Raw genomic sequence first — 24012 nt, 5'->3', positions numbered from 1 at the left:
GAATCTTCTTCCTTAAACCTATGCACCAAGTCACTGCAACAAAATAGCACACAGCACCAGTATCTCACCAGAGAGGAAAGTGAACAAAGAAGGACATGAGCAAAGAAGGACATGATGCAAAAAGCAATACCTCCACCTTGGGTGCAATGGCCTGGAAGGGGAGCCCTCTTGGAGTGTAAAGTTACAAGAACATAAAAGTTGTGGACTCTGATGCAAACCACAGAAAGAAGAAATAATAACAAAATATGTTTAGTTTGGAGTGGATCAATGCAGGTTCCAAATCCAGAAATAAGATAGGGAAAGGGACACCAACTCTAGTCACAGCGGCGATTTACCTCCATCTCTCTTTTGCTCTGTTTTTCACGTGACAATGATAGACACGCAATAAACTAAGCAAAAATACTCATGAAACAAAGCAAAGGACAAAAATAAAACATGAGCACAACATCAGACTGGCATTTAAAATAATTTCCATTAATACGTTAAAGTCTGCTTGACAACAGATGGATTATCTGGATGAGACCCTAAAGATTTCAGCAGACATAAAGGAGAAAAAAATCAAACAGAAAAAAATAAGTGTGTGAAAAACACATCAACAAAGGTGAAGAATGTGCTTGACAGACTAATCAGTAGACTTGATACCACTGAGTTAAACATCAGTGAACCTGAAGCTAGTAGGCCAGAATGCAATTACAGAAAGTGAAGCATAAAAATACATTTTGAGAAAACATTAACAAAACTAGCGTCTCCAAAAACCCACTACATACAAAATTAAATGGAGAAAAATTAATGTATTTGAAATACAGAAAACAAAGATAAAGGGAAAGGAGAAATATATGTGGAAATAACTTCCTCCAATCATTTATAAAGAAAATCCTAACAATAAACAAACATTAATAAAGGCACAAATGAGTGCACCAATATGGGCAGTTACTAGATTGATATTCAAAGTCAATTACATCTTTACCATCAGTGAAGACACTAAGCTACAGCTTCCATGTGTATGACAAAATTCAATACCATCAAATGCCAATTCTCCTCAAACTGAACTAAGTTAGGCATCCAACAAAACTCCAATTAAAATTATGCAAGTGTGTTAGTGACTGTGTGCATGTGTGTACACGCGCGTGCGCGCTGACAGGAAAAGACATATGTGACACCTGAAAATGTAAATTTCCTAAGAATACAGGAAGAGCAATTGTGTTTTCATGGCTTCTTAAATATTACCAGATTTATCACCTTTTAGACATTTATGAAAGGTTTCACAGTAATATTTGGATTCATTCAGGATGCAAAAATTCCTTATATGAGTAATTTATAAGCAGAAATGTGAAGCTCACAATTCTAAACACTGGGACATCCAAGATAAAGACACCAGCTTATTCTGCCTTCTGGCAGCTCATCCTCCCTCTCATAGGAGATTTTATGGGTCCGACTACTCCCTTGCCACTCCTACCAAGACTTTCTGCTAAGGACACTAATCCTATTCATAACATGAGAGCCTCAGCACATAATCAACCCAGAAAGAAACAGCCTTCCGATACTGCCGCATCAGATATTAAGTTCCAACCTAATATTGCAGGCATACCTGCATGCTCACTACAGCTCAAGAATAAAATGAAATCTAAAGAACTATCTGGTCTGAACCTAGTACTAGTATGTAGTCAGACTCTGGTTTACAGGGCTGATCAGAAAGAAACCTTGATATGTTTCACTACATAAGAACAAAGCTCTCAACTCTATCAAGGTTACCCTCTGAATCTGAAGTATTACTTTTCAAAGGTTAATTTATTTATTTGAAAGGCAGAGTTACAAAGAAGCAGAGGTGGAGGGGGAGAAGAGGATCGGGGAGAGAGAGACTGACTCTTCTATCTGATGGTTCATGCCCACATGGCCACAACGGTCATAGCTGGGCTTATCCAAAGCCAAGAGATTCTTCCTAGTCTCCTATTGTGGGTGCAGAGGCCCACGGACTTGGGACATCTTGCAGTGCTTTCCTGGGTTCATTAGCAGGACGCTGGATTGAAGTGGAGCAGCGAGTACTTGAGGTGGCACCCATATGGGATGCTGGCTACTGCAGGGGGTGACTTTACCCACTATGCCACAGCACCAGCTCATGATTTGCAAAAGTATTTACAAAACTCAATTTGTGCTCATACCTGAACACTCAGGGTATTTTCTACTGTTTTCCCAGACCACAACAGAGAGCTGGATCAAAAGAGGATCAGCTGCGACATGAACTGGTGCCCATATGGGATGCAGGCAACACAGGTGGAGGCTTACTCTAAGCCACAGCACAGGCCCAAGCCCACACAAAAATTGGGATTATGTGAGGCATGAGTTTGTCTCTATTGGTTATGATTAACAATGTTCCGTGTTACGGAGAAGACCTGAATATTTGAACACCATCCAATATCCATGTTCTCTCAAGATTTTTGCAAATAAGAGAGAGCAAATATACCGTGAATTCCAAAACTATACTTCTAGAACTAGGTTACATTCCTTCAAGCTCAAGTGAATTATTCTATTTAGCCCTCCATAGCCTGGTCATTATAAATGATGCGATAATATATTGACCTAGAAAAAGTATTCCTCAACGCAGAATAACACATTTCAAGCAAAATATAGTTTCCATGCTAACAACTATGAGAACGCCAGGGAAATATTAACATAAGATATTTCCCTGAAATTACCACAGACAGATTACTAAATCATTCCTTGCAGACTCTTGACTGAAATGAAACCTAAACTCTAATAAATTTCAGAAAAAAAGTTGAACACTTGGGAAGAAAAGTGAGTAACTGATATAATTAAGGGCAATCCTAAAAGACAGAATTTGGAAAAGACACACAGTAAAACAGAAGAAAGGATTTTTATAGCCGGAATGGGGCTCCACACAATTTCATAGCCCATCTCCACACACCGGGAAACTTTCCACGATCATTACTGGCTGCTGCCTGGAACAGAGGGGCACCTCATGCTGCAAGGGAAAAGAGAGTTCCCAGTTAAACAAAGCCAAGTGGGAAATGCAGCAAGGCATATTAAAACAAGAGTCCTCTCTAATGACTGAGTAGTTAGGGTGGATAACTAATGTAACAATGTCACTGAGAAGAGTAATAGCAATGAGATCTGAGGCTGTGCAAACTCTTAACGTGGATTTATTTTGGTTTTGTTTGGTTTCTATTTAGATGTCTGATGATTCTGAGAGATCACATCACACAAACTGTGGGTCTAATCAAAGGCTGAGATCACTTCCTACTGCTGAGATAAGTCACTGAAAAATACAGTATGGTAATATTTCTGATCTGTGGTTTATCAGCTTAATTCTTCAAAATTTCCCAAGTTTTCCAAGAGAAAATGTTTGTTCTTCTTGGTTTCTGGCCCAGTTATTTTTTTTTCTTCCTTATTTCCATTTCTAGGGGAGAGTCTACTATGATCCAAATGAAAACAGCCCTTCCTTATGCTCACCTGTAAAACTTTGGAAACTTCTGCATATCCTCCCAACTATTAATACTTACAATCTGAATGAAATGTATGTGATGATCCAATTTGCATCTCATGTGCGGGACAGCATTACTATGTTCTTTAATCTTTTTAATGCATGTGTGGCAAGGGGGACAGTTTTTCCACTACCAACAGAAAATCAAGTGAAACTGTTTCTATACTATGACTCTTCCTCATACTCCCTGTAGTTTATCTACATCAAGTCTATGAATCTTTTCCTCTGGTGACCCAAAGGAGCTTTTAACCTAGTGGCCACAACTCAGGCTTAGATTGTTCGCTATCTCCTTCTGCAACAGGAATAATAATGAAAAATGAAATGGTCAATGGAAATTTTAGTAAAAGCAGGTGCATATAACAGCAATTTTGTTACTGAATTAAAGTCTTTCTAGAGCTTTCCCATTTGGATATTTTAGCATCTTGCTGCACACTAGGTTTTCCTCGAATTAGGTACAATTTGAAGAAACTGCCATGCATTACAGATGCTTCTTTAAGAAAGTTACACTACAGGCAGTTCCATTTTCCTAACGCTTTTACTCTTAATTGAGAGTGCTATAGCTTTCATCTCAGAAGCATCTAGTACTCAAATATATAATGATAAAAAGTACATAATATGCAAAGCCAGGCTTACTGTACCTCTGGCATGCCACGCTGTGACTGGAAAAGATAACAAATGGCAGAGATAATGAAAAATGAGATTTCAACAGAATCTTTTATGTTGTTAAAAGCAGCTAGTTATCACCATTCATTATGAAAGTATAGGATAGGATATCTTCATCCTGATTTCTAGTTTAACTGTCTCCTAATTCACATTTCAACATTTTTTACCTCGAAAAAAATTTTAAGGTATACAACCTTTCTGCATTCCATATATACAATTTCAGGAAACACTGATTTTAAACATCTATTGTTTAAACATCTCCTATTGTTCACTTTCTTCTTTAAATATTTCTTTATACTAGAAAGTCAGGTCCAGCAAGAGAGGGAAAGGGACAGGTGGAAAAAGAAAGGGAGAGAGAGAAATGGAGACGAAAATGTTTCATTCACTGATAAACTCTCCAGATGGCTGCAATGGCCGAGGGGGCCAAACCAAAGCCAGGAGGCTGAAGCTTCTTCCTGGTGCCCCAAAAGGGGAACAGGAGCTCAAACACTTGGGCCATTTGCCTCTTCTTTTCCAAGGACATTATCAGGGAACTGGATTGAAAATGAAGCAGCTTGGACATACCTGGAACCCATGTGGAATGCCTGAATTCCAAGGAATGCCTTACCTGGCATGCCCCACTAACGGCCCCTACTCTTCACTCAGCTTTTAAAAAATACTTAATCATGTATTTATTAATGTATTTGAAAGGCAGAACGACAGAATCCACTGGTTTACTCCCTCAAATATGCTACAGCAGCCAAGCCTGAGCCAGGCTACATTTAGGAGCTAGGATCTACATCGTATTCTGCCACGTTTTTGGCAGAAGCCCAGGAAGTCAGACGATCTTCTGATGCCATCGGTGGCACATCAGTAGGAAGCTGGATCAGAAACAAGGCAGCAGGGACTTGATCTGGCCCCCTCTGATATGGGATGATGTCATGGCAAACAGTGGCTTAATACAGTGCCCACAAGGCTGTTCTGGCCCCTCGGGCGTTTTCTTGTGTCACAGATGCCTTTTGGCTTAAACTTGTTGTCTGTAATACGTGCTATTAGTAATATTTTAATGGAATATTGTCACTTTAAAAATGATTTCATATGCAGTATACAGTCAAACCAAAGACAAGAAGAGGGAATTAGAAATCTAAAAAATATTGTTGTGAAGCTACAGGATACTATTAAAATACCCCACAATCGGGTTCTAGGAGTTCCTGAAGGCATGGAGAGAGAGAAAGGGTTACAAGGCATTTTTAGTGAGATACTAGCAGAAAACGTCCCGGGTTTGGAGAAGGACAGAGACATCCAAGTACAGGAAACACACAGAACTCCCAATAAACAAGACCAGAAGAGATCCTCACCAGGACACGTTGTAATCAAACTCTCCAGGTGAAATGGGAAGAAAAGATTCTAAAATGTGCAAGAGAGAAGTGTCAGATTACTCTCAGAGGATCTCCAATTAGACTCACAGCAGATGTCTCATCAGAACCCTTTCAGAAACAGCAGACTTCATCAGAAACATCAGAACCCCTACAGGCTAGCAGGGAATGCCGAGATATAGCCCACATACTGAGAAAAATAAAACCGCCTTACCAGAATATTATATCCTGCAAAGCTCTCATGTGCGAAAGAAGGTGAAATAAAGAAATATCATAGCAAACAGAAATAGCAAGAATTTGTCACGATTCGTCCAACCCTACAGAAGATGCTTACAGGTGTGTTACACACAGAAACACAGAAACCCAGTCATCAATACGAAGGTAAAGGAAGAATCTCTCAATAATAGACCACAGGAGGGCCAAAGCATAGATTAGAAATATCTTTGGAAAAATGGCAGGGCAAAGTCACTACTTATCAATAGTCACATTGAATAGTTCATGCCTCAACTCTCCAATTAAAAGGCACAAATGGCTGAGTGGGTTAAAAAACAAAACCCATCTATTTGCTCCTTACAAGAAACCCATCTCTCCGACAAAGGTGCATGCAGACTGAAAGTGAAAGGTGGGGAAAAAGATATTCCCTGCTAACAGAAACCAAAAGAGAACTGGCGTAGCCATCTTCATATCAGAAAAAAATAGGCTTTAAAACAAACTCTGTCAAGAGAGACAAAGGGGGCACTATATCATGATTAATGGATCAATTCTCAGGAAGATGTAACTATTATAAATGTATATGCACATAATTGCAAGGCACTTGGATATTTAAAAGATATGTTAAGGGACTTAAAGGGAGACTTAGATTCCAATACAATAGTATTGGGGGACTTCATACTCCACTTTCAGCAATGGACAGATCACCCAGACAGAAAATCAACAAGGAAACAGCAGATTTAATCGACCCTACAGACCAAATGGATCCAACAGATATCTACAGAACTTTTCATCCCACACTTGAAGAGCACACATTCTTCTCAGCAGTGCATGGAACTTTCTCTAGGACTGACCACATAGTAGGCCATAAAGCAAGTCTCAGCAAATTCAAAAGAATCAAAATCACACCATGCATCTTCTCAGACCACCACAGAATGAGCTGGAAATTAGCAACTCAGGAATCCCTAGAGCATATGCAAACACATGGAGACTAAACAACATGTTTCTTAGTTAAGAGTGGGCCACAGAAGAAATCAAAAGAGAAACCAAAACTTTCTGGGAGCAAATGAAGGTAACAACCCAACATATCAGAACTTATGGGATACAGCAAATGCAGTGTTGAGAGGAAAGTTGACAGCACTAGTGCCTACATCAAGAAATTGGAAAGACACCAAAGAAATGAGCTATCAGTGCATCTCAAGGATCTAGAAAAAATACAGCAAACCAAACCCAAAGCTAGTACAAGAGAAATAATTAAAAGTAGAGAAGAAATCAACAGAATTGAATCTAAAAAAATTAGCAAAGCTCAGCAAAACAAACAGCTGTTTTTTTTTTTTTTTTTGACAGACAGTAAGAGAGAGAGGGAAAGAAAGGTTTTCTTCTGTTAGTTTACTCCCCAAATGGCAGCTATAGCCAGTGCTGTGCCAATCCGAAGCCAGGAGCCAGGTACTTCTTCCTGGTCTCCCATGCAATGCAGGTGCCCGAGCATTTGTGCCATCCTCCACTGCCTCCCCGGGCAAAAGCAGAGAGCTGGACTGGAAGAGGAGCAACCAGGACTAGAACCTGGTGCCCCTATGTGATGCCGGCACCACAGGCAGAGGATTAACAAAGTAAGCCACGGCACTGGCCCCCGAGAAATGGCTTTTTGAAAAAATAAACAAAATTGATACACCAGCAGCCCAAATAACTAAAAAAAGAAGAGAGAAGAGTCAAATCAATATAATCAGAGGTGAAAAGGAAATGTTAACAACAGACACCACAGAAATAAAAGAGAATCATCAGAAATTACTACAGGACTTGTATGCCAGCAAATTGGGAAATCTATCAGAAATGGATTGATTCCTGGTCACCTGCATCCTACCTAAATTGAACCATGAAGACACAGAAAACCTAAACAGACCCATAACTGAGACAGAAATTGAATCAGTAATAAAGCCCCTCCCAACAAAGAAAAAAGCCCAGGACCGGATGGATTCATTGCTGAATTTTATCAGACATTTACAGAAGAACTACTCCAATTCTTCTCAAACTATTCAGAACAACTGAAGGAGAGAGAGTCCTCACAAATTCCTTCTGTGAAGCCAGCATCATCTTGATTCCTAAACCTGAAAAAGATGCAGCAGAGAAAGAGAATTACAGACCAGTTTCCCTGATGAATATAGACACAAGAATCCTCAATAAAATTCTGGCCAATAGAATGCAACAACACATCAGAAAGATCACCCACTCAGACCAAGTGGGATTTATGCCTCGTAGGCAGGATGGTTCACCATTCGCAAAACAATCAATGTGATACACCACCTAAACAAACTGCAGAATAAAAACCATATGAATATCTCAATAGAGGCAGAGTAAGCATTTGATAAATGACAACACCCTTTCATGATGAAAACTTCAAGCAAATTGGGGATAGAAGGAACATTCCTCAACACAATCAAGGCAGTTTATCAAAAAACCCACGGAGAGCATCTATTGAATGGGGAAACGTTGGAAGCATTTCCTGTGAGAACCGGTACCAGGCAGGAATGCCTTCTCCCCACTGCTATTCAATATACTACTGGAAGTTTTAGCCAGAGCCATTAGGCTAGAAAAGGAAATCAGAGATACAAATATGGAAGGAAGAAGATGAACTACCCCTCTTTGCAGATGATATGCTTCTTTATTTAGGGGATGCTGAGGACTCTACTCAGAGACCGCTGGAACTCAGAGAAGAGTTTTGAAATGTAGCAGAATTAAAATCAATGCACAAAAAATCAACAACCTTCGTATACACATTCAATGCCACGGCTGAGAAAGAACTTCGAGATCAATTCCATTCACAACATCTACAAGAACAATCAAACACCTTAGAATAAACTTAACCAAGGCTGCCAAGGATCTCTAGGATGAGAATTACAAAATCTTAAAGAAAGAAATAGAAGAGGATATCGAAAAAATGGAAAAATCTTCCATGCTCATGGGTTGGAAGAATCAATATCATCAAAATGTCCTTTCTCCCACATGCAATTTGTAGATTCAATGCGATACCAATCAAAATACCAAAGACATTCTTCTCAGATCTCGGAAAAATGATGTGGAAATTCATATGGAGGCACAGGAGACCTCAAATAGCAAAAGCAATACTGTACAACAAAAACAGAGCCGGAGACATCACAATACCAGATTTCAGGACATACTACAGGGCAGTTATAATCAAAACAGCATGGTACTGCTACAGAAACAGATGGACAGGCCATGGACAGAATAGAAATACCAGAAATCAACCCAAACATCTACCGCCGACTTATATTTGATCAAGGATCTAAAACCAATTCCTGGAACAAGGACAGTCTATTCAATAAATGGTGCTGGAAAACAAGAATCATGAAGCAAGACCTCTACCTTACACCTTACACAAAAATCCACTCAATATGGATGAAAGATCTAAGCCTATGATCCGACATCATCAAATTATTAGAGAACATCCAAGGTACCATGCAAGATGTAGGCATAGGCAAAGGCTTCCTGGAAAAGACCCCAGAGGCACAGGCAGTCAAAGCCAAAATTAACAATTGGGATTACATCAAATTGGCAAGTTTCCCTACTTGAAAAGGAAAAGTAAGGAAAGTGAAGAGGCAACCGACCCAATGGGAATAATATTTGCAAATTATGCAACTGATAAAAGATTAATAACCAGATTCTACAAAGAGATCAAGAAACTCTACAACAAGGAAACAAACACCCACCTAAGAGATGGAGCATTGACCTAAATAGCCAGTTTTCATCCAGGCCCAGCTGTTGCTGGGACATGAGGAATAAACTAGCAATGAAAAAATGTGTGTGCTTCTGTATGCACATTCACCTGCATTCTTCTCTGTTGGCCAGCCGTATAAACAAATGCAATGAAAGTTCAGAAAATGGCATACCTTAAAAATAAATAAACTATGGAAAAGCACTTAGAAGACTGAAACTAGCAAAGACATATAGCATCGTTCCAACTATAAAAAATCAGTATTGGGGAACTGTCAGTACCCTCAAATATGATCTAGTGAGTGATCAACCACAGTAAAACTTCCAACATGTTGTATGAAAGAATTTACAATTTGTTTTATGGTACTAAGCGTTACTCAACTAATATAAAGTATTATTGGTCACATTTATTTCCCTAAACATTAGAAAATTATGTGTCTCATGATTGTTTCTTACTGCTTGCTTGTTCGCTGCTGAATAAACCTAGAACACAGCATAGAAAAATTCAGTGGTATACATATATATGTGCTTTTTGAGAATAAAAAAAGTTGTTCTTATGAACATACTAGTTAAGTAAGATATAATCGCATTCTTTCTCATATCATGAAAAAGATGCCACTATGAATTTTGGAATATTTCCTAAAAAGCCTTCTTTTCTTTAAAGATTTATTTATTGAAAAGATAGGGAGGGAAAGAGAGAGAGAATGAGAGAGAGAGGGAAAGAGAGAGAGAATGAGAGAGAGAGAGAGAGAGAGAGAGAGAGAGAGAGGAGGGAAGTTTTTCATCTGCCAGTTCATGCCCCAAATAGCCATAACGCCCAAAGTTGAGCTGAACCAAAGCCAGGGGCCTCTTCTGGGTCTCTTACATGAGTTCAGATGCCCAAGGATTTGGGCCATCCTCCACTACTTTCCCACATGCAACAGCAGAGAGCTGGAATGGATGTGGGCAGCTGAGACTGCACCTGGACACATACGCGATGCCAAGGCTGCAGGTTGGGGCTTTCACCTGCTGCACTACACCGCTGGTCCCAAAATAGCCTTCTTTTACTTGTTGTCCAGATAAACAGGAGAAGACATTTTGAGACAACTAGTTCAATGTGGTTCTTGGTAGTGGAGGCTATGAATAAGAGCAACTTGCTGACGCTGAGCTAATGACAATTTTCATTTCTCACCAGTTATGGATTAGTGTCTTAAGTGTCCAGATTGCCAGAAGGCTCACATGCAGTGATATCAATACCTCTAGAAACTCCTGCAAATAACAGTCTCCCAAGCTACATCTTGCTCATCTTCCTCAACTTCTGTTTACTCTGCTCTTCCCTTTAAAATTACTGTCCCGACACAATGGGCAATCTCCGGGAGAACATATTTGGACTTATTTTCACTGTGCCTATTTCCACTGCTCTGCCCAACGTAATTACTCTGACTCAGCATTCAAAGGTCACTGCTGAAAGAAAAATGATAAGGGACACCTACCTTTTTTTTAAAAAATTATTACTAAGGCACCTAGCTTCATCATTCCCATCTCTTTCTGGATCCAAATGGCTGTGGAATCGGGCCTGTAACCTCTCTTCTTTATGATGCAGAAGCACATTTTGATCATGGTCGTAGTATCACCATGTGCAACGAGGTTCAGTCACTGTTTTCTTCTCTGCCATGGGATACCTGTCACTCGGACCTGGGAAGTCACCATGGCTTTCCCAGTCGGGAACCTGCCCGACAGATTTCATGAAAGCAAGTTCCTGACATTCAGCATGATGGTGCATGTCTGAGTCACTTTCCTGCCTGTGTACCACAGGGCCAAGGGGAGGGTCAGGGTGATTCAGGACATCTTTTCAATTTTGGCCTCCAGTTCCGGGCTACTTTACTGCATTAAATCTCCAAGTGATACATTATTATTGTAAAAGCAGATAGGAAACATGTGTGCTTTGTGCTGGGATGACTTGTGATTTCATAAAACAAACCCACACAATTTTTGCAGTCAGGTATTACAAGATGTCATGTGTTTCTGAACCCTGAATCTATTTCATTGAGATTTTCCCCAAGGAAGCTTTATACTTTTAATATGCTGAATGTAGCATGTGTTGATGGTGGTACAATATGTTTATTTATAATTTTCCTAAGGATAATTCTGTGAATTTCCTTTAATGTGGTCTTTATAATTGGCCCACCATATGGCATATTACAAATTTTCCTCAATGTGTGCCATAAGGTATTGAATTTATAGTTTAACTTGAAGGAAAACTAATCAATGTTCAATAGTGAATTTTCAAACTCACAGACAGATACACCTTTCCAATTACCCTTCTATCATCATCTTTTCTCAACATTACACATTTGTACCTTATTTTATATACAACATACATACGATTTATGGCTTTATGCTTATTTTTATATTGCATATACACACACATACAATGCATTTCTTATCATGTTTTTGCTTACCCATTTGTAGGATGTCTTGTATTCTGAAGGAACTGTTAGTTCCTATATTTGATAATGGAGTATCTTGGACTATCAAGATATGTGATCTCTATCTTCTCTGTCTCCTCCTTTATCTCTTGTATTCCCTCTTTAATTTATATTGCTAATTCAATGCCTGACTGCAGTGTGGCGAATGGGCTTCCTTCTGTTACATGCTTTTATACATGGGAAAGCTGCTGATTATTTTACCATCACAGATGGGACAAGCTTTCCATTTTGAGGCTACATGCTTTATCAAATTAAAACATTTCCTTCCATTACAAATATGTAGCAAGTTTAAAGAGATATGTTCAAAGCAGGACCAGGGACGTGGTCAGGAAGTTTAAATCACCACATACAATGTCAGCATCCCATAATGGAATACAGCTTGAGTCCCAGATCCCCTGCTTCTAATCCAGCTCCCTGCTCATATACCTGGGAAAGCAATGTAGTAGGGTCCAAGTACTTTTACCCCTGCTACCTATGTGAGAAATCTGGATAGAGTTTCTGGATCGATCCCGGCTCCTGCTTGGACCAGCCCTATCTACTGTGACCACTGGGGGAGTAAACCAGAGAACCTGTCCGTCTCCATCTCTGCTTTTGCAGTAAGTTAATATATAAATCTTTTTTCATTTTTATTTTTTTAACTTTTATTTAATGAATATAAATTTCCAAAGTACAGCTTATGGATTACAATGGCTTCCCACCCATAAAGTCCCTCCCACCCGCAACCCTCCCCTTTCCCACTCCCTCTCCCCTTCCATTCACATCAGGATTCACCCTCGATCCTCTTATATACAGAAGATCAGTTTAGCATACATTAAGTAAAGATTTCAACAGTTTGCTCCCACACAGAAACATAAAGTGAAAAATACTGTTTGAGTACTAGTTATAGCATTAAATCTCAATGCACAGCACACTAAGGACAGAGATCCTACATGAGGAGTAAGTGCACAGTGATTCCTCTTGTTGACTTAACAACTTGATACTCTTGTTTATGGCATCAGTAATCACCCTAGGCTCTTGTCATGAGCTGCCAAGGCTATGGAAGCCCCCTGAGTTCACCGACTCTGATCATATTTAGACAAGGCCATGGTCAAAGTAGATGTTCTCTCCTCCCTTCAGAGAAAGGTACCTCCTTCACATTTTATCAAGTTAAGTCTTAGCATTCATTGAAGTGATTATTTTCATTTTACCTTGTACTTTTAAAGGTTTATTTATAATGTTACACATTTATTGACAGTAAAACAATTGCTTATCATATGCTGTTCCAAGTGTTTTTTGACTATCTGTGGATTTGGGAATTTTGCATCTCTTTTATCTGAATTCACCTATTCTTGTCCCTTTGTAGTGCCATCTTTGTTTGGTGTTTAATTACCCATGTTTCCTAATTAGAGAGAAGTAGGAAATGGATGTCTAGATGAATGGATGGATGGGCATTTTGAGTGTAAAACAAGATAGGAGGAATTTATACTATGACAATGGAGGGAATGATGAAGGGAGAGACAATGGGCACAGGGATAAAATGGAGAAATAGAGAGACTAGCCAGCTAAACAAATGGGGACACTGAATGAATGTATAGACAAGACACCAAAGGGGAAAAAAAGACAAATAAAGAAGTGGGTAGTACAACTACATATTCTTTCATATTCTTTGTTATTCCATATCTTCTCTAATAAAACTTGCTGTAAATTTTGAACAATACAAACTGTGTTCCTCATAAAAGACCTAAGTAAACCTCATAATTTACAAATAGAGTTTCCAAAAAGTAGATGGGCCCCACCCAGGTCAGCAAGCTCAAAATACACTCAACATGTTTCAGGATTTTAAGATGGATCTAAATGAACCAAAAAAGTACGGAAACCATGATCAGTGGTCTTTATATGAAGATAATCTTGCCGATAAATTAGCATAATTTCTTCCCTATGTGAGGAAAATAAAAAATAAAAATAAAATATGCACCACTCTTCAGAGAAAATATTATATCTATATGTATTGTGAATATAATTGAGAATATCAATAACTCTTATAGAAAACAGTTTATTTCAATCAGTAAATTTTTTTTTTGCATTAGCTTTCCTTAACACTCATATATTGGCAATGGAAATTCAGACATTTGAGACCCCAAAGTATCTGTGTTCATGCAATCATGCCAAATCAGAATTGAAAACCTGGGGCCAGCACTGTGGTGAAGAGTGTACAGCCACCCCTTTCACCACTGGATCCCATACGGGCAGCGGTTCATGTCCCAGATTCTCCAGTTCCAATTCAGCTCCCGGATAATGGCCTGGGGAAAAGTAGTAGAAGTTGGCCCAAGTGCCTGTGACCCAACTACCCTCATGGGAGACTAGGAAGAAGCTACTGGCTGCTCCTGGTTTTGGCCTGGTACCAGCCACCGGCTGATGCATCTATCAGAGAAGTGAGACAGTGGATGGTAGATTCTCTCTTTCTCTCCCTCTCTCTATCTCTATGGCTCTAACTCAAACTTTCAAATCAATCAATCAATCAATCCTTTTGTTGCCTTCCTTCTCTACGAGACTGATACTCCCTCGCATGATGAGTAAAACATATAAGCTAGTGTTAATTTACTGTGGTTATTTTCATGTTAGGTGATGAGAAGTTTGTTCCATTTGCCCTAGGATTTAAATCACAAGCTGAGAAACTTTCATGAAGGACAGATATAAAATATTTCAGGCAAGACAGTGCACACGATCTCTGTTGTGACTATACATACATGTCTGCGTTGTACTGTGAAAGGAACTCTAAGCAAAATGTGAATAATTCTGCATGGATGTTTCCCAGTTTTCTCTAATTCATACTGAATAGCTATGTTCTAAAGCACAACACTTGATGTCATTAGATGAAAATCACAGGATTTAACATCCCTTACGGTATCACCTATCCTTACACAATGATTACTTGAGTTGCAATTAAAAACACTACTAATAGAAATGGGGTAATCGCAATCATCTGTACGAAGAATTTTGTAAATGACAAATGTGCATCCATGTCAGCCTTTATGTGTCAGGTACTAGACAGCACTTTCAACATGTTTGTGTAGGCAAGCTCCTATCCAATGTTTCAACAGTTTCGAACTGGAAAGATGGTGTCTTCTGGAACCAAACTAAACTGCCTCTCCTGTTCTAGTTCCAGTGCTTCTACCACATCTGTCTTGCCCTGGGCTAATTGTGGATCATATTACAGCACTCCTATTCTCCTCTCCTTATCCACTTGGTATTGTTCATCCCAATATCTTGTTTCTGATCCTGCCTAGACCATCTTCCCAGCCCCGCCCTCCTCTCTCTCACTCTATATATAGCAGTAGAAGACAGCCAGGACCTTGGGTCCCTGCACCCAAGGTGGGAGTCCTGGAAGAAGCTCCTGGCTCCTGGATCCAGGCTTCCTTTGGCCGTTGCAGCCAGCTGGGAGTGAAGCAGCAGATGCAAGACCTCTCACTACCACTTTTGCTGCTCTCCCTTCCTGATACATCCTTTCATTGCTTAGACAGTTGGCATAATTCTACGAATCCTTTAAAACCTGCCATCTGTTACATTCCGGAATTTTCCTTATAAAAATTCCCCTCTGCACAACACTTCTAGAAGTAAGCCATTATAGGTAGATTACCAAATTAACGCCTGAAAAGTAAAACCTTAGAATTAGTAAAAGGAAATGTAGGAAAACATCTTTATCTCCTTGTTAAGGAAACATCTGATATAAGATACAGAAACAATTGAATGCCTTGGAATAAATGTAACCAAGAATGTCAAATACTCCTACAATAAAATTACAAACTATTAAATAGAAGACATACACCAAAAAATGGAAAAATCGTCTCTGTTCATCGCGGATTAGAGGAGGTAATATCATCAAAGTTTTCAGAATACCCAAAGCAACTTAAGAGTCTTAGTGTGATCTCAATCAAAATACCAGTGGCATTCTTCTCAGACCTAGAAGAAAAAATGACTCTAAAATTAAAATGGAAACATAAGACCTCAGATAGCTAAAGCAATCTTATATACAAAAACAAAGCCAGATGCATCATAAAATCAGATTTCAAGGCTTCCACAGGGCACTTAAGATCAAAACAGACTGGTAATGGCATACAAGCAAAAAAACACAAAATAGATGTGTGGGCAGTGGGACAATCAATCAATCCACACATCTACAAACAACTTATTTTTTTAACTTTTTTTAATGAATATAAATTTCCAAAGTACATCTTATGGATTACAATGGCACAACTTATATTTTTATGATTTTATTTATTTATTTATTTGAGAGGTGGAGTTACACACAGAGAGAGTAAGAAGCAGTGAGAAAGGTCATTCTTCCACTGCTTCCCTGGTTAATGGCTACAATGGCTGTAGCTTAACTGATACAGACACAGATCAGTTGGGCTTTCTGCCACTGCCTTCCCAGGCCATAAGCAGACAGCTGGATCAGAAGAGGAGCAGCCACGACACAAATTGGTGCCAACATGGGATTCAGGCACCACAGCCAGAGGTCTAACCTATTATACCACAGCCCAGGCTTCACCAATTATCTTTTTTTTTTTTTTTTGACAGGCAGAGTGGACAGTGAGAGAGAGAGAGAGAGAGACAGAAACTGAAATCAGTCCCTAGATCAAGGACCATCTCTTCAACAAACGGTGCTAGGAAAATGTGATCTTCACATGCAGAAGTATGAAACAAGACCCCTACCTTACACCTTACACAAAAACCCACACAAATTGCACCAAGGTCCAGAATCTACGAACTGATACCACTGAATTAATAGAGAACAGTGGGGAAACTCTGAAAGACAAACATTGGCATAGGCAATGACTTCTTGGAAAATAACCCAAAAGCACAGCCAATCAAAGCCCAAATTCACAAATGGGATTGCAAAAAACGATGCATCTGGACTGCAAAAGAAATACTTAGCAAAGTGAAGCGGAAACCAACAGAATGGGAGAAAATATTTGCAACCACATAAATGATAAAGGATTACTATCCAGAATCTATTAAGACCTCAAGAAAGTCAACAACCACAAAACAAACAACCTAGTTATGAAATGGACAAAGGATTAAACAGGCATTTTTCTGAAGAGCAAATCCAAATGGCTATCAGACACTTGAAAAACTGACCAGGATCACTAGCCTTCAAGAAATACAAATCAAAACCACAAGGAGGTTTTGCCTAACACCAATGAGAACAGCTCTCATATATAAATCAACAAATAAGAAATGCTGGCAAAGACATGGGGGGGAAATTACCTTAATCCACTGTGAGTGGAAATGTAAACTGGTGCAGCAACTGTGAAGACAATATGGAGATACCGCAGAAGTATGAAAATAGGGACCGGCGCTGTGGCACAGTGGTTTAAAGTCCTGGCCTGAAGCACTGTCATCCTACATGGGCACCTGTTCTAGTCCTGGCTGCTCCTCTTCCAATCCAGCTCTCTGCTATGGCCTGGGAAAGCAGTAGAAGATGGCCCAAGTCCTCAGGCCCCTGCACCCAATTTAGGACACCTGGAAGTAGCTCCTGGCTTCCTTTGGCTGTTGCGGCCAACTGGAGAGTGAACCAGTGCATGGAAGTCCTCTCTCTCTCTCTCTCTCTCTCTCTTTCTCTCTCTTTCAAATAAATAAATCTTTAGAAAAAAAGAAGTATGAAAATAGATCAAATGATCCGATACCTGGGAATTTGCCCAAACAAAACAGCTTCAGCATATGAAGGAGTGATTGTACTCTAATGTTTATTGCAGCCCAATTCACAATACCAAAGACATACATTCAAGTCAAATGTTCATCAACTGAGGACAGGTAGAGAAATACTATGGAATACTACTCAATGATTAAAAAAAATGAAACCCTGTCTCTAGCGATTAAATGGATGCAAGTAGACCATTACACTTAGTGAAAAAAAAGCTAGATACACGAAGAACAAAAGTATGTTTTCCTTGATCTATGGTAACTAACAGAGTACCTAATATTAAAACACACACGATTGAAATCGACGTTTTGCTATTTGACGATCGTTTACAGCTTTAGTTTCTATTGTTGAAGAAAAGTGTTTTGTATCATTGTTTTTACTATTGTTTCCTACTCTTTTTGAATGCTTAATCTTAAGAGTCTGAAGTAATCTGAACACAGATCCTTTTAAAAACTAAGAATGAGAAAAGGTGATAGAGGAGGGAAAATGTTGGAAGTGTGGGAGCATGGGATTATGGGTTCAAGGGCGCAACGGGGGCAGGTTGGAAAATATCACTGTGTTCCTAAATATATGTATATGAAATTTGTATTTCATGGGAAATTTGTATTTCAAATTTAGACAAATTGAACTTAAACAACTTTAAACTAGGTTACTATAAAGACAATGGAAATGAAATTCTAAAACTAGAAAATGACTTGCAACACATTTATTGACAAGATATCGATGTCCAGAACACATAAAGGAGTATTAAGACTAGATAACCAATTAAAAGATAGAGACTGATGCAATACATGAGGAATGAGACTTCACACACTACTGTGTCCAAAAAACATATGTTTTAAGAATAAAGGCCAGTGCCGCAGCTCACTAGTCTAAGCCTCTGCCTGCGGCACCAGCATCCCATATGGGCGCCGGGTTCTAGTACCAGTTGCTCTTCTTCCAGTCCAGCTCTCTGCTGTGGCCCGGGAAGGCGGTGGAGGATGGCCCAAGTCCTTCAGCCCTGCACCCACATGGCAGACCAGGAGAAAGCACCTGGCTCCTGGCTTCTGACTGGCGCAGCACAAGGGCTGCAACACACCAGCTGTAGCGGCCATTTGGGGGTAAACTAACAGAAAAGGAAGACATTTCTCTCTCTCTCTCGCACGCTCTCTCTCTCTCTCTCTCTTTCACTGTCTAACTCTGCCTGTCCAAAAACACAAAAAGAATAAAGACACACAGAGGAGTCAGATTTGAGGCCATGTTATCAAAAGGGTGGTAAATTTCATTTATATCAGAGTAAATTAAGGTGACCTACAGGGGTGGGCGCCGAGGCGAGGTGAGTGAATCCTCCGCCTACAGCTCGGCATCCCATATGGTGCCGGTTCTAGTCCTGGCTGCCCCTCTTCCAATGCAGCTCTCTGCTATGGCCTGGGAAAGCAGTAGAAGATGGCCCAAGTGTTTGGGCTCCTGCACCCACATGGGACACCAGGAAGAGGCTCCCGGCTTCAGAACGCCACAGTTCCAGCCGTGTGGCCATCTGGGGAATGAACCAACAGAAGGAAAACCTTTCTCTGTCTCGCCCTCTCACTGTCTGTAACTCTACCTCTCAAATGAATTGATAAAAATCTTTAAAAAAATCAATAAAGTGATCTATTGTACAACATGGTGGCACTGTTTAACAACAGTGTATTCTACAGAAACTCGCTGGGAGATTACGTATCAAATTTTATTTTGATAAAACATGTGTATAATACACACCAAAATTAGCTTGATTTAGCCATTCTGCATTCTGGATGTATTTACTAGCTCCATCTTTAACCAACAAATATATTCAATATTTGCTGCTTTGAGACAAAGAATTACATATTTTAAATAATAAAAAGAATCAATTAGGTTAAAATAAAGGTGAAGAGGAAAAACCATTCTAACAGCAGCTCAAAGAAATGGATTGGTGACACTGATTTTCACAAATCATGCATTAGAAATTATAACGGTATAAGTATAAACATTATTGAAATTAGATAAAAATAAAGGAGAAAGTTCTCCAACCTAGAAAAATGCTTATATGTATGCACCTACACAGGGAAGAAATTGCATAAGGCAAAAGCTTACAGAATTACAAGTGAATTTACAGACACATTAATGACAAAAAGTGTAATTAAATAGCACTCCATAAATACAAAAGTAGTGGTGAGGAGTATTTAGCAATGTTTTATCATAGAGTGAAGCTACTTAAATTATATGGAAAGGATACATTAGACCACTCCAAGTATTGGTAATTCACAAGAATAATATACCTGGATATTATTCTCTATACTGACAACACTTCCTACTGAATTTAAATTTATTTACAACCTACAACCTGATTTTCCTCAGAACATTAAAAAAATCACAATGCACTGTCATGAGCAAGAATGGCACTACCAACACCTTCAAAGATAAACTTGAAAGAAGCCAAGACCCCTAAACACTTGAATCAGTGAACTACCTAAGCACAGCCTGAGACACACATGTGTGTAAAAAAGGGGGAAAACTCTTTCCAGTATAATAACAATAATTCCTAGCAACTTCTTCAAAATTTGCAAAATTACTCTTTGGTAGAAATGGCAATGTTTATTATAAAGTACAACCAAATGGAAAAAAAAAAAAACAGGAATGGGTCACCTCTGGGTGCAAAGGTGGACAGGAATAGGAAGTCATTTGAACTGACCCAAACTCACTGAGCTACCAGGGTGGTCAATCCATGGGTGCACCTATTCCTACTAGAAGTTAGCAGAAAACAATGACTTCACGAATTTTCCCTATCATCCTTTCTACTCAGGTTAATCCTACGAAATCAAACAATCATGCACAAAGCATGGAACTAATTCCAAAACGGATGGGCTCAGAGAAATCAAACAGCAGCATGACTCTGTTAAAGAAATGAAAGAAGATGGCTACGGGATGACACCCATCTGAATTTCTTGTGAAAATTTAATTTCCATTATCAGAAAGAAAAAGGAGGTTCTTTAAGGGCCCATCGGCTCTTTCCCTTAAGAATACCTGAGGAAACTCAGCAGTGTCCCTAAAAAAGGCTAACTGGCTTGGTGTCTCCTGCTGATCCTTTCTGACTCCACATTAGGTCCTGCGAAGTTTCAGGCCTCCTCCATGTAGAGGACCATAACTTGCAGCTAAAATAAAAGTTTTGTTTCCAACTTACTCTGTCTGTGGCTCTGTGTCAACAGGCAGAGAAAAAGGACTGGACCCTTAGGAAGGCTATTCTGCAGGGACTCGGGACAGGAAACTCAGGGGATTCCGATAACCACTACCAGGACAGGAGTGACTGACGGCCCCACAGACAGCAGGTTTTCTCTGCGTCAATCCCCGCTTGCAGTCCTGGTTTTCCTTAGTGACCACCGTGGCCTCGCTGTAGACACGGGCTGATGGTACAAAGCTGCTCATACTGAGCCAACGCCGCTGCTTGCAGGAAGGGGTTTGGGATGACTAGGGTCCTCGGTGTTGGCCCATTCTACACGCCATGGATGGGGCGGGATCCAGGTAGCTGCTGCCCCAGCACAAAACTAGGCTCTGAAACTTATGAAACTGAGCACGGGGAGCCCTGTGGCTCACGTTAGTCATTTCCAGTGTGTTGCCACCGGTTACTCACTCATCCCCATGAGAGGCCCAGCCTCGTGCACTCACCACTTTCCGGCTTCCAAGGGATCCCAAGCTTCTCCTTTGCTCCGCCCCGCGCAGAGGAAGGGCACCAGAAAGGAGAGTTTGAAGCGCTAAGCGCTGTTCAACGTCTATCAGCCAAACCCATGCGCAACTATGGCGTCTTCTCAAAGGGATCCCGCGGAGTCGGAGTACCTATTGGTGCAACTAGCGTGCCTGCTGATTGGACAGTTTGCACGCCCATTGTGTGCGTATGCCATAGCGAGTGACTCAGCCAATCAAAGCCCTCTCCGTCACAGTGGGGTCACGTGGAGTTGTGCCGGGTGACTGGGGAAGTGAATGTCGAGGTTTGAGGTCTGATTTGAAGCGGCTGCTTTCTGTTTTGTCCCACACCTCTCAAAAGATGGAGGGTGCTCACTTTTCTGTTCGTCCCACTTCGTGCTTCCCTCTTTACCTCATGTGTCTGAGTTCCCGCTAGCAAGTTATGATCTGCAGTTTGCAGTAACCTGCTGAAGGTGCCTTAACAGTCCACTGAACATTCAGTGGCCTTTGGACCATTTTTAGTATTGCTTTCTGCATATGCTCGATCTATTTTTCTGTTAGGTCTTCCTAGTCTTTTCTTAACGTACCGTTTTCACTGATAGATGTTTACATATATTACATAGATTAGACCTTTTTTGGTTCATTCTTTAGATATGTAGTTCCTATTCTGTGTTTTGTCGTTTAGTTTTATTTTCCTATTGTGTTTGTTGCTACATAGTAATTCTGTGAATTTCAGTTATTGATATTGCATCCAGTAAATTGATTTAGCTGGGTTTGGATTATGTGGAGTTACCTTTCATCCGAAAGTGTGACTCTCAAATATTGTTCCTTAAATGTCAGTCCTTAAAGCGTGTTTCCAAGAGTGCACCACTTCAGTGCAATGTCGGAGGCAGCTAGTGAAAAGAGGAGAGCTTGTCTGAGTCCATTCCCAGGGAAAAAGCTTCCAATGATTCTGTATTACTTGGTTGATGTAAGTTGGTTTTAGGCATTCTTGGTCCGAAAAGCAAGTTACTATTTCTTTTTACTCTTCTGTTTATTATTATAGCCAGGTAATACAATTTGTTAAGTACTGTTAAATATTTAATATTTAATCGAAGCATGCAGATTTCTTTCTTAAATATATAGAGTGCCCCTCAAGAATGAACCCGAATTTTTTTTAACTTTTATTTAATGAATAAAAATTCCCAAAGTACAGCTTATGGAGTACAATGGCTTTCCTCCCATAACTTCCCTCCAACTGCAACCCTCCCCTTTCCCACTCCCTCCCCCCTTCCATTGTCATCGATTCATTTTCAATTCTCTTTATATACAGAAGATCAGTTTAGCAAATATTAAGTCTAGATTTCCACAGTTTGCACCCACATAGAAACATGAAGTGGAAAATATCATTTGAGTACTAGTTATAGCATTAAATCACACTGTACAGCACATTAAGACAGAGATCCTACATGAGGAGTAAGTGCACAGTGACTCCTCCTGTTGACTTAACAACTTGACACTCTTTTTTTTTTATTTTATTTTTTTTTTTTGACAGGCAGAGTGGACAGTGAGAGAGAGAGACAGAGAGAGAAAGGTCTTCCTTTGCCGTTGGTTCACCCTCCAATGGCCGCCGCTGCAGCCGGCGCACCGCGCTGATCCGATGGCAGGAGCCAGGAGCCAGGTGCTTTTCCTGGTCTCCCATGGGGTGCAGGGCCCAAGCACCTGGGCCATCCTCCACTGCACTCCCTGGCCATAGCAGAGAGCTGGCCTGGAAGAGGGGCAACCGGGACAGAATCCAGCGCCCCAACCGGGACTAGAACCCGGTGTGCCGGCGCCGCAAGGTGGAGGATTAGCCTATTGAGCCACGGCGCCGGCTCACAACTTGACACTCTTGTATACGGCATCAGTAATCACACTAGGCTCTTGTCATGAGTTGCCAAGGCTATGGAAGCCTTTTGAGTTCACCGACTCTGATCCTATTTAGACAAGGTCATAGTCAAAGTGGAAGTTCTATCCTCCCTTCAGAGAAAGGTACCTCCTTCTTTGATGACCTTTTCTTTCCACTGGGATCTCACCTGTGGAGAACTTTCATTTAGGTCATTTTTTCCCCCAGTGTGTCTTGGCTTCCCATGCCTGATATACTCTCATGTGCTTTTCAGCTGGATCCACATGCTTTAAGGGCTGATTCTGAGGCCAGAGCGCTGTTTAGGACATCCGCCATTCTTGAGTCTGCTGTGTATCTCGCTTCCCATGGTGGATCGTTCTCTCCCTTCTTATTCTATCGGTTAGTATTTGCAGACACTAGTCTTGCTTATGTCATCCCTTTGGCTCTTAGTCCTATCATTATGATCAATTGTGAACAGAAATCGATCACTCAGACTAGTGAGATGGCATGGGTACATGCCACCTTGAATTGGAATCCCCTGATATGTTTCTAACTCTACCATTTGGGGCAAGTCAGCTTGAGCATGTCCCAAATTGCACATCTCTTTCCTCTATTATTCCCACTCTTATATTTAGCAGCAATCACTTTTCAGTTAAGTTTCAACACTTAAGAATAACTGTGTATTGATTACAGTATTCAACCTAAAGTAGAACAAACATAAAATATACTAAGTGGGATAACGTATCAAGTTGTTCATCCGCAGTAAGGGCAAGGGCTGATCAAGTCAGCGTTTCTCATAGTGTCCATTTCACTTCAACGGGTTTCCCCTTTGGTGCTCAGTTAGTTGTCGCCGATCAGGGAGACCA

The 24012-nt window shown here is 40.3% G+C and overlaps 1 long non-coding RNA gene across 1 annotated transcript in view; it reads right to left on the bottom strand.

The window, feature by feature from the left end:
* LOC149119206 (uncharacterized) overlaps positions 1 to 21408 on the bottom strand; it is a 33978-nt gene extending 12570 nt beyond the window's left edge. Inside the window, exon 1 of the long non-coding RNA XR_016228620.1 lies at positions 21268 to 21408. This is a non-coding gene — a long non-coding RNA (uncharacterized LOC149119206). The remainder of the gene's footprint in view (positions 1 to 21267) is intronic.
* Between the last annotated feature and the right edge of the window lie 2604 nt (positions 21409 to 24012).

Source organism: Oryctolagus cuniculus, chromosome Y (assembly GCF_051225735.1).
Source record: "Oryctolagus cuniculus isolate XC-2025 breed Fujian yellow rabbit chromosome Y, ASM5122573v1, whole genome shotgun sequence".
In the NCBI taxonomy this organism is placed as follows: domain Eukaryota; kingdom Metazoa; phylum Chordata; class Mammalia; order Lagomorpha; family Leporidae; genus Oryctolagus; species Oryctolagus cuniculus.
Note: the sequence above shows the minus strand (reverse complement) of the source record. Positions and strands in the feature narration are given on the sequence as shown.